Consider the following 16,645-nt stretch of genomic DNA (forward strand, 5'->3'; position numbering starts at 1 on the left):
TTTTCATCTGCAAAATGGGAAGGATTAAAGCAACTCACTTCACAAGGTCATAGTGAAAATCAAATTAGTGTGATAGGCTGAGTTATGTGCTGCATTTGGAGTTAGCAGGGGTGGAATCTTGGTCAAGTCAGATGATTTCTGTGAATCTTATCTGTAGAATAAAGGGTGTGAACTAAAAAATATTTCAGATCTTTTAGATCTATGATAATGTGTATTGTCTTCCTCTGCTAGAATTAAGCTACTGGAAGATGGGGATTGTCTTTCTTTTTGCTTGAATTTGTATTCCCAGGATGTAGTCAGAATAGTTCCAGGAGCAATGTAAGCACTTAATAAATGCTTATTGATTGACAATAACAATAATATACATTTATGTTGCTTTATATGGCACTTTCACAGAGGAAGTCAAGACCTTCAAGTCAGCAAGATTCCTCTGACATACATTTAGAGCTGGTAGCTTTCTCTGAAGCCATGTAGAGTTAACAGAAGAAAAATTGAGTCCCAGAGAGGTAAAAGGACTTGACTTGCAGGCAAAACATCATGCCCAATGGGGAGATGTTACAGAAGGACAAACTTGGGCTTGGTGCAAAAACAATGTGTTCTACAAATGAGAACCATGGCTGGAAGTAGAAGGAGCTGCTCCATTTCACTGCTTGGTTCCCTTTCTTGAAAATCTTCCAGTAAAGAGCAAAGGATAGTTTACCTCTCAGACCTGTGGAAGAGGGAGGAATTTATGACCAAAGAAGAACTAGAGATCACTATTGACCACAAAATAGAAAATTTTGATTATATCAAATTGAAAAGTTTTTGTATAAACAAAACAAATGCAGACAAGATTAGAAGGGAAATAATAAACTGGGAAAACATTTTTACAGTCAAAGGTTCTGAGAAAGGCCTCATTTCCAAAATATATAGAGAATTGACTCTAATTTATAAGAAATCAAGCCGTTCTCCAATTGATAAATGGTCAAAGGATATGAACAGACAATTCTCAGATGAAGAAATTGAAACTATTTATAGAATATGAAAATATGCTCCAAATCATTATTAATCAGAGAAATGCAAATTAAGACAACTCTGAGATACCACTACATACCTATCAGATTGGCTAAGATGACAGGGAAAGATAATGATGAATGTTGGAGGGGATGTGGGAAAACAGGGACACTGATACATTGTTAGTGGAATTGTGAACACATCCAGCCATTCTGGAGAGCGATTTGGAACTATGCTCAAAAAGTTATCAAACTGTGCATAGCCTTTGATCTAGCAGTGTTTCTACTGGGCTTATACCCCAAAGAGATACTAAAGAAAGGAAAGGGACCTGTATGTGCCAAAATGTTTATGGCAGCCCTGTTTATAGTGGCTAGAAGCTGGAAAATGAATGGATGCCCATCAATTGGAGAATGGCTGGGTAAATTGTGGTATATGAACGTTATGGAATATTATTGTTCTGTAAGGAATGACCAGCAGGATGAATACAGAGAGGACTGGCGAGACTTACATGAACTGATGCTAAGTGAAATGAGTAGAACCTTATATATTTCAAAAATGATACTGTTTGAGGATGTATTCTGATGGAAGTGGATCACTTCGATAAAGAGAGCTAATTCAGTTTCAATTGATCAAGGATGGACAGAAGCAGCTACACCCAAAGAAAGAACACTGGGAAATGAATATAAACTGCTTGCATTTTTGTTTTTCTTCCCAGGTTATTTCTACCTTCTGAATCCAATTCTCCCTGTGCAACAAGAAAACTGTTCGGTTCTGCACACATATATTGTATCTGGGATATACTGTAACCTATTCAACATGTAAAGGACTGCTTGCCATCTGGGGGAGGGGATGGAAGGAGGGAGGGGAAAAATCAGAACAGAAGTGAGTGCAAGGGATAATGCTGTAAAAAATTACCCTGGTATGGGTTCTGTCAATAAAAAGTTATTTAAAAAAGAAAAGAAAAGAAAAGAAAATCTTCCTGTAAAGGCTCAATGACCATTTGTTGGGTCTGTTATACTGAGGATTCTTTTGTAGCTATGGTGGGGCTAGTTGACTATTGAGATCTCTCCCGGATCTATATTACTATGATTCTGTGAGCAATACAGAAAGGAAGGAGAGAAGAAAAGAAGAAAGGGAAGGAGGGAGAATGAAAAGGAGAGAAGGAAGGGAGGGAGGGAGGGAGGAAGGAAGAAGAAAGGAAGGAAAGAAGGAGGAAAGGAGGGAAGGAAAGGAGGGAGGATAAAAAGAAAGAAGGAGGAAAAGAAAGGAAGGAAAGGAGGGAGGGAGGGAAGAAGGAAAGAGGAAGGAAGGGAGGAAGGAAGGAAAGGAAGAGAGGAAGATAAGGAGAAAGGGAGGAAGGAAGGAAAGGAAGAGAGGAAGATAAGGAGAAAGGGAGGAAGGAAGGGAGGAAGGAAGGAAGGAAGGAAGGAAGGAAGGAAGGAAGGAAGGAAGGAAGGAAGGAAGGAAGGAAGGAAGGAAGGGTAGAGGAAAGGAAGGTTACTGACTTGCTTGTTCTAGGTTTTTGCTTTTTTCTTTCCATACTATTGTTATTTTCCTCCAAGCCCCCACAAGCCATGGTTTTCAGTCCCCTGGATTCTTGCTAAATCACATCCTTACTGCCCAGATCTGCTGTTCTGATCCAAATATGCAAACAAAAGCTTTCAGGAAGCTCAGACACTAGTAATTACCTGAAACACAATGCCGGTGTTGCCTGACATCACAGGAAGCACACCAGAGACTAATGAAAGGAAGCAGTTTATTGCTTTACAAATGTCTGGGAGCCCGGGAGTCCAAAGCCTTTCTTTGCACGGAAATTAATGACTTCTTACAAGAAACAAAGTAATTCACAGAAGAGACAGTCCCAGAGTCCCATGGAACCGGGCTAAAAGGGGCTGCAGGGGCCCCTGGGCCCAGCCCCATCATTTTCTCGGTGAGGAGACAGTGCTCCGCCATCCCAGGAATGTGCTCCGGCTCATCAAACCCATACTCTAAAAACCACAGACCTAGCTCAAAATGCTGGGCCGCAGGGCAAACGCGGTCGGGGTCTGTATGGGGTCAGACCATCCCCCTCAAGCATGACTGTAATGGCCTGAAGTCACTGTGCTCCAACCATGCTACTTGGTGGTGGGAGCCAAGGTCAAACCACAAAGCGGGGGTGACTAAGGCCTATAGAGATGGGGAGAGGGAGGACCACCTGCAGAAAGGAAGAGTACCCCCTGCATTATTTGCTACCCTTGGCAATCTGGGCCCAAGTCCCAGTCACCCTGCCCTAGTTCCAGCTCAATTTGCAACATGCTGAGAAAGGTCCTGACCCCAGGTGTAGGATGGGGATGATCTCTAAATGAAATAGAACATAAGCTTGTTGAGGGCAGGCAAGTCTTAATTCCTATCCTTAGTCCTTAGTGCTTAGCAGTCCGTCAATGGTTACTAAAAATTTGTGGATTCGTTGAATTGTATCCTTACTGCAGAAAAAACACTGGCTTTGGGGTCAGGTGACCTTAGGGAAATAGTTTGATCTCTTTGGGCCTTTTCTTTCCTCTGTAAAATGAGGCATTTGGCCTGGATAATCCCTTTGGTTCTTTCCAACTTGACATCTATGATCTCATGATCGTCCCAGTGAAAATGGAATCCTCACCAAAAGCCAAGGAATCAGGAAGGCAGGTCTCCGAAGACTTAAAAAATGGCGTGAGCTTGCCAAAGGTTGACCTGCCCAAGGTGCACCTACACACTGGCTAGCACTCACTCTCTCCTCCCCATTTTTCTCCTGGAGGCAGCCAAGTGCTTTAATAGGTAGAACTCTGGGCCTGGAATCAAGAAAACCTGAATTCAAATCCAAGCTCAGCACTTACAAGTTGCATGACCTTGACCCTCTGCCTGCCTTGGTTTCCTCAACTGTAAAATGAAGATAATAATATCTCTTAAGGTGATTGTGAGGACAAAGTAAAATAATATTTATAAAAGCACTTTGAAAACTTTAAAGGCTATAGAAATGTCAGTTATGTTATTATTATTATTATTATTATTATTATTCAGCCCTATTCTTTGGCTATACATGCCCTACTCTTTGGTTATACATGCTCTTTTTCTCCAGTATAGTAGTACTGCTTAAGCTATATACAGCTTAAACCAAGTTCAGTCTGGTCCCTGTTGCTTCTCTTATATGGAATGGCCTTTCTTTCTTTCATCTAAACATTACCTTTCCTTCAAGGTCACATCCAAACCCTTCCTCCTCCATCCTTTACTCTGATCCCTTTCCTTCTCCTAACTCTTATCTTCTGTGTTTTGTACTTCAGTCTTTGCAATTCATAGGTTTATCTTTCTCAACTTAGATGGGGCTCTGAAAGTCAGGGGGTTAGACTCAGCAGCCTCTGAGGTCCATCCGGTTCTAAATCTATAATCTTAATCCAATCTCTTTCTCATTTTACAGCTCAGGCAATAGGTTGCCTCAGAGTGAATGTAAACAGCAATAGTTTCTGTTTTGACCAGAAATCCTGAGGGTCTCTCCCTCCCAGATTGAGTTTTTCCTTTTTTGACTACATAAAAGAAGCCATTTATTACCTCAGTTACATGATATAACCTTGATTGTGGAATGGATATTGTCTCTGTCAGACAGAAACTGTTAAAGACCTTAACTTTAAGAGGCCGAGGTCTCCCATCTCCAGTCTTGCTGATCTCTATCTTGCCACTGATCCTTCTGAAGGAGAAGGTGAGACAGGTGACCTGGCCCAGCCCTCCCTCACGTAAACCCAATTCACTTGCAGGTCATGACATCTCCTCCCTAATGTCATGGTCCTCTTCCAGAAGGAAAGGCAAACAACAACAAGGTCTCATAAATATCAATGGCAGACACCGGATTTCAACTTAAGATCCTTTCAACTTCAGGGTCCTTTCCATTGCCACCCTGGAACCTCCCAATTCGATTTAATGCACATTTACTGAGCATTACAAAGGATCTGAATGATACCAATCACTGTCACAAAATCAGCCATAGTTCCTGCTTTCAGGTCTATTATCTAATCGGGCAATAAGATAGATATACAAATAACCATGATATGAGGCAGGATTTGATAAGTACAGAGGATGAGGGACAGGGTAGCCTAATGGATATAGTGGGGAACTCAATGCTTTAAAAAATGGGAGTATTGATACGAGTGGTACCTCTCTTATAGGGCTTGAGTGAGGTTCAAATGAGATAGTTATGTGAAAAACTTTGCAAACTACAGAGCTCTATCTTAATGTCAGTTTGTCAGCAAATATATCAAGCATTTGCTCTGAGAAAAGAAGCAAAAGAAACCCTCAAGATGAAAATAGCGCTAGGGGAAGATAATGGTGCTATGTCTAGCCAGCACCTGTCTTCCCTTGCCTGAAGTAGCCCAGGACATTCCCCCAACAATAAGGTCAGTGTGGACTGAGTCCCAGCTGGGCACTTGGATAAGTACTAGAATGAAGAAAGGTAAAATTCAGTGGAAGCTTACTTTCTAATATTGTTGTTACTTCTCCTTCTCCTTCTTGAAGACGACCAATGCAAATTGGCTGTGTGAGTTGGATTTAATGTGGGAGGGCTGCACAAATTCATCAATCTCACTTTCGTCCAGTGGTCCAATGTGGATCAGGATGACTAGAGATGTCCCAGAGTGCCGTGCTTTTTTAAGTTAAGGTCTTTAACAGGTATCATGTCGACTGAGGCAACACCCATTCAGTGGCTGGGTAAAAAATGCGGCAAAGAATCCCTTCTGTACCTAGTCAAAACAAAATATATCGGTCTGGGAATTAAGACCCTCAGGATTTGGGTCTTAAACAAGACAGAACACAGAAACAGAAACAATTTTTTTTTTTTTACATTCACTCTGTACCAATCAGTGCCAAAACAGTGACCTCGTGGCATTTGGCCTGGGACCATCATTCAGGGATGGGGAAAATGCATTTCAAGTATTAGAAAAGTCTCATAAGAGAGAAGGCTCATTTATTGTTTGGCTCCTGTGAACAAAAGTAGGAAACAAGACTGGCAAATTCAGGTTTGATGTGAGGAGATTCTTCTTATTGATAATAACCCTCCCTGGGTGGAATGGCTGCCTGGGCAACTGTGCCTTCCCTTTTATAAAAGGAGAGGTTGGGTATGTGACAGTGGGGGCTCTATTTCAGTTGCAAGTCGGAGTAATGTTTGCTGAGGTCTCTTCTCAGAAATCCAGGCTTTTAATTTTGAGAGCAAATGAGATCATAATGAGAAATGTGCTGTTACAAGAAGTCAAAGACCTGAAGCCTACTCTTGTTTTCCTTTTTCCTGGCTTTGTGACTTTGGGCAGTGAATTTTCTTCTCAGAACCTCAGTTTCTTCATCTGTACAAGGCAGATAATACTTGCTTTGTCTACCGCACAGAGTTATGGATTGGGGGGAGGGGAGGGGCAGATGTGGGATCTATAATTTCAACAGTGTAAGTAGCTCCACTGATATAGATTGGCCGTTTGTCTGTGATTTATGGTCTTGGCCAGCTTCCCGACTCCCTTTAAGTCCCAACTGAAATCCCACCTTTTATGGGAAGACTTCTCCAACCCCTCTAAATTTCAGTGCCTTCCCTCTGTTAATTATCTCCTATTTATCCTGTATATATCTTGCTTTGTATATATTTATTTGCATGTTGTCTCTTTCCCCTTGCCTCCCTCCCATTAGAGTGTAAGCTCCTTGAGGGCTGGGGATGGTCTCTTGCCTCTTTTTGTATCCCCTGACTTTGAACAGTATATACTATATGTATGTATGTTTGTATGTATATATGTATATATGGAGAGAGAGAGAGAGAGAGGAGAGAGAGAAGAGAGAGAGAGGAGCGGGAGGAGAGGGAGAGGGAGAGAAGGAGAGAGGAGAGAGACAGAGAGAAGAGAGAGACAGAGACAGAGACAGAGAGAGACAGAGAGGAGAGAGGAGACAGAGAGAGAGAGAGAGAGAGAGAGAGAGAGAGAGAGAGAGAGAGAGAGAGAAAGAAAGAGAGAGAGAGAGAGAATACAATGATACTTAATATACTATCGATTGATTAGAGACTTGATAGGGGCATTGAGAGATTAAATCACTTGCTCAGAGTTACCTGGCCAATAGAGATAGATCTTGAACAGAGATTTTCCTGATTCGAGGGCCAGTTCCTCTGTTTCCTTGCTATTCATCTGCCTAATCAAATTGTTATGATTGAATGGATCTCCAGAAGGGTCCTCAGAAGCCATATGGTCTAACTCATACCTGAAAAAAAAATAAATAAAACAATCTCCTCTATAGAAACCTTAATAGCCGGATAGCCCACTTTTGTGTGCAGATCTCCAAGGAGATCTGCCTTTTGGGCAGAGGTGTGTTTGTATAGATCACCATGTCATTAAGTATCCCACTCCACTTAGGAACTACTCTAGTTGGGAAAAAGTTTGTCTTGACATTGAGTCTGCACTCAATTCTTTGGAACTTTCACCATGGATCCGGGTTCTGCCCCCAGAAGAACAAGGGTAACCCATCCTCCACAAGTCAGAATCACAGAATTTGCAAGTTGGAAGAGATGTCAGCAGATCTCCAGAATAGGTCACTGTTGTTCAGTCATTTCAGTTATGTTCCCATTTGGGGTTTTCTTGGCACAGATACTGGAGCGATTTACCATTTCTTTCTCCAGCTTATTTTACAGAGGAGGAAATTGAGGCAAACAAGGTGAAATGAAGTGCCCAGGATCACCCAGCCAATAATTGTCTGAGGCGGGATTTGAACTCGGGAAGAGAAGTCTGATGCTCTATACGCACTATGGCGCCATCTAGCTTCTTAGCAGAATAGATCGTCCACACACAAAAATCTGTCTTCAAGAATTTGAGGAGACTATCAGGCTTGTCCCTAAATCTCACTTTTCCAGGCTAAGAATCCCTGGATCCTCCCGTTACATGGACTCAGATCTCATCATTATCCTGGGTACCCTCCTTTTTGGAAATCCTTTTCAGATATCGAGGCCCTTTCTAAAATGTGACCCCTGAAACTGAATGCAATATGCTTGCTCATAGATTTAGAAGGATGTCAAGAGCCATCAAGTCCATTTTACAGATGAGAAGTCATGGAAATAGAGGTCATCCCACAACAAAGCGTTTCCATTCTTTCTGTTACTGTTTGCTTGCATTTTTGTTTTCCTTCTCGGGTTATTTTTATTCAATCTGATCTTTCTTGTGCAGCAAAATAACTATATGGACATGTATACATATATTGTATTTAACATATACTTTAACATATTTAACATGTAGGGGACTACCTGCCATCTAGGGGAGGGGGTGGGGAAAAAGTTGGAACAGAAGGTTTTGCAATTGTCAATGCTGAAAAATTAGCCATGCATAGGTTTTGTAAATAAAGATAAAGTAAAGAATAATAATAATAATAAAGAAATAGAGGTCATCTAGTCCAATTTCATTGACATATGAAGAAATTGGCTGAGAAATCCTAGAATTACAGAACCAAAGCTGGAAGGAACCCTACCAGTCCAAACCCCTCACTTTACAAAGGAGGAGGCGGAAGACTGCAAGCTGGAATGGTTTTGCCCGGGGTTAACACGGGAGGAAGTGGAATTGGAATTTGAACCCAGGACATTCAGACTATGAGTCAAATACCCTTTGCACAAGTTCCCATTGCCTCAAAACTCCAGGCGTGCTGGGAGATAATGCAAAGGGAGGAGACCTGCTATTAAATTATCAGAAGTGATGGCTTGTGGTTGGGAGAGTTGTTAGAACATCCGTGACTGATCACATCTCACTTAGGGGTGAATGGGTGAACCTTTCATTCATGAAAGACATGCAGAAGGTGGAGTCAGCAGGACCAGCGATCACTGCAGGAGAAAGGAAGCCAGTCAGGATAAATGATCTCAAGTGAGACACTGGCCACATGATCGTGGGCAAATCACTTGATAGCTCCGTGCCTCAGTTTCCCCATCTGTACAATGAGATGCTAAGTGGCAAGACTTCTGTGTCTCGACTTGTATAATGTATAAATGTAAACATTTGTATCATGTCCTTTCATGTCCTCTGCCTCCAAATGTATGGCCTGTGATGCTCCATCATCAGGGGACTGACAATAGCATCATAAATTTAGAGCCAGAAGGTTCATCAGGGTCATCTAGTCCAGTCCCCTCGTTTGGCAAAGAAGGAAACTGAGCCCAGAAAGGTCACACAGCCAGGAAGCATCATAGGTGACTCTGAAACCTGGGGGTCTTTCAAATGCCCCAAGGGGAGGGGTCCCCTTGGTACAAGAGTGACAGACTTGAGTACAGCGGCAGCTAGGTGGCGCCACAGCACATAGAATGCTGGACCTGGAGTCAGAGTTTCTTTGTGAGTTCAAGTCCCATCTCAGACATTTACTAGCTGTGTGACTCTGGTCATATTTCACATCTCACTCTGCCTCAGTTTCCTCATCTGTAAAATGAACTGGCGAAGAAAACAGGAAATCATTGCTGAAAAAACTCCAAATGGGGTCACGAAGAATCGGACATGACTATGATGTGGTCTTGGCTATCCAGGCCGACTTTAGCAGAGAAAGCCTGACCACTGAGATGATATAATCCCCGAGGCAAACAGGGATAAACTCAGCCTTTAAGTGGATCCTTTTAATTCTATTTAGGTCTTTTAGTTCTTAAATCTTAGTCCTTTTATTCAAATGGACTTTTGATTATAGTGGAAGTCTCTGAAAACCACACTTTACCATAACCAGTCAGAAAGCAAATTATGACATCAAACTCCTGAGGTTAAGTTTTCCCTATTACACATCAGCTGGTAACTGTACAGTTTTGCTCACTCTTTTTGGGGTATTAAATCCCTTTTAGATTTAGCCTGCCATGTGATGCCCTTTCCTACCTCAGGGTCGGTCTGCTCTACTTCTCTGTGAATTTAGCCCACCAGAAAATGGCATAATCCCACTTAATGGCATCTTCCCCTTAATGGTGTCTTCCTTCCGGTTGCTTGACTTTCTTTTTTTTTTTTTTAATTGATCTTTTTTTTAGCTTTTTAAATTTTTTTTGGCTAAAATTTTTTTTAATTGCTAAATTTTTAGCTTGCTAATTTTTTTTTTATTTTTAATTGCTAAAATCCCTTTTCCTTGCTAAAGACTATTGTGTATATAGCCCCCTCTTAGGAGTATAATAAAATCTGGATCCCTTGAGCTGGAAGATGTCTATGTGTACAAATTCCTCTGAGATGACTCAGGACAGCAGCCTGTAACCCCGACCCAGTTTGGGGGTGTTACCCGTATCCCATCATTTTGGTGGCCTGGGTACAGGAAGAGTGACTGCGCTCTGTAAGTTCTACAACTGAGAATGACTAAACAGACATGATCAGTGTGTTGGATTGTTTTCCTTTAAAAGAGATTTCTAGAGACAGAGAGGGGGAGGAGCATTGGAAACAAATTATGATTTTTTTAAAAATCCAATATTTTCGAAATATGGAAGGCTCACAAGTTTCTTGCTTTTGTTTTTCTTTAAATAAAGAGGTCTGTTCCAAACAGAATAAACCTTTGCCTTGTGCCATTTTCTGATTAAATTGTCTGGGTCACTAACCATGGCAAGGCCTCCGAAATGCAGCCTTACACCTTGTTAATGATACACCATCTGTTTGTTCACACGGTGTAATCACATGATCTTTGCTCCAGAGAACATCCTGTCTCACTGGTCCAAACCAGTTTGTGGGCGAAGTATCCTGGACCCATGCCAGGCGATAGTTTTTTTTGGTGTTTTTTTTTCTCCTATTTTACATAGTTTAAAAGTTGGTTATCAAATCTGAGCAGGTCAGAGAAGGGATTTCTAAATTTCTTTTTTTTTTTTAATCACTATCAGTATCAGCAGCATCATTATTATTTGTTGACAATGATTTATTCTCCCTCCCATCTTCATTGCCATAGGATTTTGCCCTGGCCTTTGCACAGGAGACCTGGAATATTCTTCCTCCTCCATCTAGAATCTCCAGCTCCTTTCAAGGCTCTGCTCAGGTACTGCATCCCACAAGCCGGCCTTTCCTGAAAATCCATACCAAAAATTATCACGGGATCATAGCTCTTTAGGATTCCTATGGAAAAGATCAAGCTATTAAGTCCAACAATTCTCCTCCTTTGGAAATAGGGAAACTGAGGCACGAAAGAATTAAGCCATTTGCCTGGGTTATAAAACTATTAACTTGCTGAGGCAGGATCTGAATCCGGGACTTGTGGACTCCAACTCTGCATCTCCTACTTGGTTCTTCCTTTTTATATATTTTGTATTTGGAGGAATAGAAAGGCAGTGTGGAGAGAGAGTTGGGCTCTGAGCCGAAGGCCTGGTTCTGTCTCACAATGGCTGTGGGACCCTGGATAGGTCACTTGATATCTTAGCACCCTAAACAACTCTTCATACAGCCCCAACCAATAGTCAAGAGACTCAAGACATTAATCCTTTTGCCTTTATCTACCAGACCTTACAGGTGTTAGTTCTCCCTCCCACCCAAATTTCTTTGTACTTAATTTGTTTTTTTGTTTTTTTCCCCAGGTGTTAGTTCTCCCTCCCACCCAAATTTCTTTGTACTTAATTTGTTTTTTGTTTGTTTTTTTAATAATTATAACTTTTTATTGACAGAACCCATGCTTGGGTAATTTTTTACATTATCTCTTGCACTCACTTCTGTTCTGACTTTTCCCTTCCCTCCCTCCATCCCCTCCCCCGGATGGCAAACAGTCCTATACATGTTAAATATTGTACTTAATTTAGAGTTACGGATCTGTGCACGTTTTGTAAGCTCCTTGAAGGTAGGAACAGTCTTGATTTTTAAAAAAGTCTTTTCATCTACAGGGTCTAGCACATAGGAGACTTAATTAATGCTTGCTGAATCAAATAGAATTATCTGTCTACATAGGCTTTCCTCAGATCAAAAGGAAGCACCTTGAGGGCAGGGAAGTGGGGGTGGAGCTTGGTTTTGTATATCCAGGGGCTAGCGCTGCCAGGTGACACTTCCTAACTGTTGTTATGCTGGCCAAGAAACTTAACCTCAGTTTCCATAACTGTAAAACTAAGATAAAACCTACTTCCTGTGGTGATTGAGAGGATAAAATGAAAATAAAGGTTAAAAAATTAAAAAGGATTAAAAAAAGTTTCTTAGCAAAACTGAAAGCTCTGGCTGTCATTATTAGCATACTGCTTAAAACACAGCAGGACCAGAATTCAGTTATGTTTACTGAATTCAATTAAATGGAATTGATCCAATTGGAATGAAATGAGGAGATAGACTAACGCTAGTTAAAAGGTAGACTATGAATTTCAGAGCTAAACAAAACAACAATAAAAGGAGGCTGCTGAAAATGAAGGAACCATCAAAGAGGATAATGGGAAATCCCATGCAAAATCAGATGTAGTAGAGTAAGTAGCTCTCAGGATGCTGGGATGCCTAAGCACCCTGATGCATCTGCGACTCCAGCAGAATGAGACTTCCTGCAACAATTAGGAGAAAATCTATAAAGGGGTCCAAGTTCCTAAGCGTTTTCCCCTATGTTTAGTCTTTTTTCACTCAAAAACAAACAAGTGACATGCATTTATTATATACTACGTACCTAAACTAGATGCTAGAGACAGACAAAAAAAGGAAACAGGCTTTTCTTTCCATTTGCATGTGATCAGAGAGAAATTATATACACAGATAAATTATATACATATCTGTATATATGTTAGGGATGTAAAGAGGGAGATGAATAGATGTGTCACTTGTATCCAGGGGGCAGTCCCTTTTCACAAGGGGTCCTTCTTTGGATTTAGATGGCAGAAATTCAGTCCTAGAGGAGTCTGGTCCCCAGAGAGAAGGGATTCAGGCTTGTTCTGGGAGGGTGTCCCCATTATGCCCCCAGCAGAAGTAATTTCTAGAATCCAAGTGATTCCAGAGAGACACTAGATTTCAAGTAAAGGATAGTTAAAAAAAAAAAAAAAATACTTGACACATGCACACATACAATTTTCATATAGCCACCATACTGAAAACATAAATTATAACCCCTTGTTTTTTTTGCTCTCCCAAGAAATAAGAAAGACTTCCCGGAGACCTGTGGGACTGCTGACGATCTCATTTTCTTCAGAGGTGACACTTCCCAGACACGAATTCAAAGTCCAGCTCTTTTGGCCAGTCGGACGTACTGGCGGTAATCAGACTGTCCCGGGAAAAGGGGACAGCGCAAAACGGGACCCGATTGGGAATTTTCAAACTCATCAAGGTAGTCACCAAGCCTAAAAAGAGTCATGCAAGATTGCAGTGGGATCACGTGTGCTCAGAGAAGATGACACAGAGCGAAGGAGCCATCGAGAAACCTGAGGAGCAATCTCAGGCCAGCCCAGACAAGCACAGGAACTCTGTCACATGAGGATAGCCTCCAGAGCTGCTGTTGTGGAGGGGGAGGCGGAGAAAGTTGACAGGCGTGCTGTCGGAATCTCAAGTCACATATTTCAAAGAGGAAAGAACTAGAATGAACCTATTTTTTTTCCCTTTGAAAGCTTACTGAGTAGGTGGCCCTTCCTCTTCAGCAATGGATCATCTTTGACACAACATTCAGAGATGGTGAATCAGGAACCAAGAGCCTTTGGTCACGTGCATGGAACCTGTCTGAAGGGACCAAGATGTAATTCGATTCAATTAATTGAGCGTTTGGGCTCATTTTTATGGGCCTGGCATTAGGGAGATAGACCCAGAAAGAGTATGGAAGGGGCAGCTAGGCAGTTCAGGGGGTAGTCCTGGAGTCAGGCGAACCTGAGTTCAGAAATTGTTTCAGAGATTTAATAGTTATGTGACCCTAGGCAAGTCACTTAATTCTGATTGGGAAGAAAGGGAAGGAGAGGAGAGGAGAGGAAGAAGTAATGAAAGGAAGGCATGAAAGGAAGAAAGAAAAGAATGGCAGGCAGGCAGGAAGGAAGGAAGGAAGGAAGGAAGGAAGGAAGGAAGGAAGGAAGGAAGGAAGGAAGGAAGGAAGGAAGGAAGAACATCCTCACAAGGACCCAGACTTATCATTTATACAAATGACTTGGCAAGGCAGTGTCATGGTACTGTGGGGGGAAAGAAACACTGGCCTTTGAGTCAGGATCTGGATTCAAGATCCTGCCTGTAATGTTTACTACCTATAAGTATTGACTCGGGCAAATCACTTAAATTGCCTGTGACTTAGTTTCCTCCTTTGTAAAAATGAAAGGACTAGCTCAGTTGGCTTCTGAAGTTCCTTTTAAGCCTAGATCTCTGATTCAATCAAAACAGTCCCTGCCCTCAAAGACCTTCCATTCCACTGGAGGTGGGATAAGGGGTAACATGTATACAGATAAGTATAAATACAAAGTATAAATATACTTTGTATGCAAAGTAATTTAAAGGGGTGTGTGCTAACAAATGGGGAATCAGAAATCATCTCCCAGTGTTTCATTCTTCTTGCAATAATTTTTAGGATTTGTAACTTTTCTTTTTCATTATATCCACTTCTTTGAAACTTCTAATCATCACTTCTAGTTCTGCCCTCAGAGGCTAAGCAGCAAAGGCTAATTCCTTTTCCATAGGTCAGCCTGTGGATAGATAGAAAGACCTGGAGTCCAAAAGACCTGAGTTACTTACTCCTTGCATGACCCAGGGCAAGCTACTTCACTCTTTGCCTCAGTTTCCTCATCTGTAAAATGAGCCAGAGAACACAATGGCAAACCGTCTCTGCCAATAAAACTGCACATGGGGCCATGAAGTTAGACAGGACTGAACAATAACAAAGTCCCTAGCTCAAGATGCATGATCCTGGCCCAAAATGGTAGCCATATGCGGTCTATAAAACTCAGTAACAGATCTAGAATGAATATAGTGAAATAAACTCTCAACAACAAGAACGGGACATACTCCTGAGTCACACAGAGCTAGAGGTTCTCTCAGAGCTTGAAGTCTTTAAGCAAAGGATGGATGGTATCTTTGGGGATATGTGGGTTCTTTTCATATATAGATTGGACTGCTTTTAGAGTCAGAAGACCTGAATTCTAATTCTGCCTTTATCACTAACTATCTGTGTGACCTTAGGCAAGAGACTTATTCTTCGGTTTCCTCATCTGTAAAAGGAAATTTTGGATTAGATGATCTCTGAGTCTCTTTCCAGGTCTAAATCTATGGTCCTATGACTCTTGAACTTCTATGAGCCTCAGTTTCTCCAGTCGGTAAAATGGAAAAGGCTCTGGGTTCAAATCCCAGTTCTCATACCAAACTTCCTACATGACGTAGGATAAGCCACTTAACCATTTTGATCTCAAGTAAAAGTAAAATGAAGAGATCAGACTAAATCAGTCGATCTATAAATATTTATTAAGTATCCTACTGTGTGCTAAGCATTGGAGATACAAAGGAAATAAAAGACATTCCCTGCCCTCACAATGTTATGATGTCTAGCTCTAGATCTAGACTTCTATGTCTGTTGTCTTTGAAGCCCTGTTCTCCAGGTTGAACAGCTCTGGTTCATTCACCTGCGCCTCATACGGCCCCAGCCCCCAAATCTACCTTCCAGGTAGATACTCTCTCTCCGACTGGTCAATGTCCTTCCTGGAATGGAAGTCCATCCAGACGTGAACATAATGCCCCAGCTTTCCTGGAGATCATGGCCCATGCCCTGATTCATGATTACGTGTTTCACAGCTTACAGCTTGTGCAATCAGTCTTCTCCAATCACTGGAGAATCAATGACCCAGAACCTTGCTTATCAACTACTGATAGCAGTTTGCAGCCCATAAAACTCAGCAGTTCCCCTGCCCCTTAGCAGAGAAAACACCTGCACCTGTCCTTTCTGGCACATCTGGAAGAAGTTTCAACACCTCCGGCCATCCCAATGGATCCTTTGTTCCTCTCCCATCACTGCTGCTGAGGGAATGGGTTCCCTGCTGGGACATGTTAATTTCTCCTCCCTCCCCTCTTACCCCCCATTTATCTTTGAGCACCAGTAAGTAAAATCACTCTGATGATTTTTTTTTTTCTTGGCAAGCCCATGAGTCATTCAAAGAATTATCTTGGAATTCACTCAGCTCCTGAGTCCTAAAACAATTTGAGCAAATTAATACCAGTCAGCATAAAAATGAGAGACAGAGAGAGAGAGAATGGGAGGCGGGAGGGAGGAGAGGAAAGGGAGAAAGAGAGACAGAGACACATACAGAGAAAGGGGAGGGGCAGCTTTGGAAACAAAGCTATGAAAATTCTTAACAATCAGAGAGACAGACCAGTTTTGTCCATTTGCGGCTAGCTCCTGGGCAACATGTAACATGATTCATTTTCTTGGTCAATGGGGTTCACCATTAATCTCTACTGAGCTAAAATGCTCAGGTCTTCTGAAAATGCTCAGGTTCCTCATGCTCTCACCAGTGAAGTCTTCAAGCAGAATATAGATCCTTTCAGCCCTAGATTTAGGGTTCTATGTCTAGAGGGGTCCTCAAACTTTTTAAGTAGGGGGCCAATTCACTGTACCTCAGACTGTTGGAGGGCAGGACTATAGTAAAAACAAAAACTTTGTTTTGTGGGCCTTTAAATAAAGAAACTTCATAGCCCAGTGAGGGGGATAAACGTCCTCAGCTGCCCCATCTGGCCCGCGGGCCAGGCTATAGTTTGAGAACCCCTGCGAGCCCTGTTCTCCAGGTTGAACAGCTCCCGTTCATTCACCTGTA

General features: G+C 41.9%; 1 long non-coding RNA gene across 1 annotated transcript; it reads left to right on the forward strand.

The window, feature by feature from the left end:
• Positions 1-10,876: 10,876 nt before the first annotated feature.
• LOC127555921 (uncharacterized) lies at positions 10,877-14,027 on the forward strand. Its single transcript, XR_007952308.1, has 2 exons — positions 10,877-10,965; positions 13,012-14,027. It is a non-coding gene; the product is annotated as an uncharacterized LOC127555921 (long non-coding RNA).
• Positions 14,028-16,645: the final 2,618 nt, after the last annotated feature.

Source organism: Antechinus flavipes, chromosome 3 (genome assembly GCF_016432865.1).
Source record: "Antechinus flavipes isolate AdamAnt ecotype Samford, QLD, Australia chromosome 3, AdamAnt_v2, whole genome shotgun sequence".
In the NCBI taxonomy this organism is placed as follows: Eukaryota; Metazoa; Chordata; class Mammalia; order Dasyuromorphia; family Dasyuridae; genus Antechinus; species Antechinus flavipes.